The sequence below is a fragment of the Centruroides sculpturatus genome, unplaced genomic scaffold (assembly GCF_000671375.1).
Source record: "Centruroides sculpturatus isolate CEXI.00-Female unplaced genomic scaffold, Cexi_2.0 scaffold310, whole genome shotgun sequence".
NCBI classification, from domain to species: Eukaryota; Metazoa; Arthropoda; class Arachnida; order Scorpiones; family Buthidae; genus Centruroides; species Centruroides sculpturatus.
The window spans coordinates 218-1,509 of NW_019386000.1; the positions used below are offsets into that span (position 1 = coordinate 218).

At 32.7% G+C, this 1,292-nt stretch overlaps 1 protein-coding gene across 1 annotated transcript in view; it reads left to right on the forward strand.

Moving 5' to 3' along the window:
- The first annotated feature begins 1,178 nt into the window (after positions 1-1,178).
- LOC111613032 (histone deacetylase complex subunit SAP130-like) overlaps positions 1,179-1,292 on the forward strand; it is a 144,688-nt gene continuing 144,574 nt past the window's right edge. Inside the window, exon 1 of the mRNA XM_023354333.1 lies at positions 1,179-1,197. The gene's annotated coding sequence lies outside the window, so the exon portion shown is untranslated. The remainder of the gene's footprint in view (positions 1,198-1,292) is intronic.

Consider the following 1,292-nt stretch of genomic DNA (forward strand, 5'->3'; position numbering starts at 1 on the left):
CTTGCTGAAGTTTAGGAGTCAGATTAAAAGAACACAAATATAATATCAGCAAGGGATCTAATGCCAAGTATTGTGGTATTAGATCCCTTGCTGATATTGTATTTGTGTTCTTTTAATCTGACTCCTAAACTTCTATTAGTGACACCAATATAATTTTTATTAATGTCTAGTTCACGATTTTCATATGGAATCCTGTATACTCCTGCTCTTTTTTCTTTATCTATGCTGTCTTTGTCGTTCCTTAATAATCTGTACAGGTTAGGAGCTCTCTTGAAAATTAACTTGGACTTTTTGCGGGCTGAGATTTCCTTCACGATGGCTTTTCTCTTTCTATCATAAGTGAACTTTGTGATTTTGCCGAAATCGCCGTTTTGAGCCTTAGTTTTGTTATTTTGTAATTTCTGATCAATGTTGTTATCATATCTTCTCTGTACTCCAGAGATCTGGCAATATGTAATATTCTATTAATTTCTTTTTGCCTATCCACCACACTACTATTTAAATTTTTGTTCTATGTTGTTTATATTCGAATATCTTAGGAGAGAGCTCCTGATGATGGCCAACAGATTTGGCTGAAAACGTTTGCTTTTCATTAAATTTTTCTCAGCAAATTAAGGTGTTGTGTTTTTTATTTACATACAAATGCTGAGTGAGTGTACCTCAATTTAAATTTTGCTTTGGTTTCAAATTTCGATTAATAAATAATAATTATAAAAAATTTCACATATATTAATTTAAATACTGTATATAAAATTACTTGTCCTGACTGACTGAATGACTGATTCATCTTTTCCCAGAGCAAACCGCTAAACCTGAAGAGGTGAAATTTGGTACACAGTTAGGTACGTCATGAAAACACTCATTAAGAAGGGATTTTTCGAAATTCTCCCTCGGGGGGAGAGAGAGTGGATTAAGGCTTAACCGGAAGAACGGCTTCTACTGTACTATTTTAGATGCGATTTTTCGTTTTTAACTGTTTAATTTTCATTGAGTACTTAGATATATTAAATTGATAACATTTCAGACATTGTTATAAATATTTTTATCTATTTCGATTTTAAAAATGTTCGAACCGTTTTAAATTCGAATTTGTTATTGCATATTGGTTCGATTATAGAACGATTGCAAACGTTCCAGAAAATTGATCAAATTGAAAATAGTTCGTTTGATTTTCGGCAATTCTCTTCATTCTCAGCGGTAGGTGTTATATAACAATTACTATGGTTGTTGAAATACTGAATATAAATGGGGTTTGCTTGCAAAATCCGCGCGGGCAAAGCCGCGGGTAACAG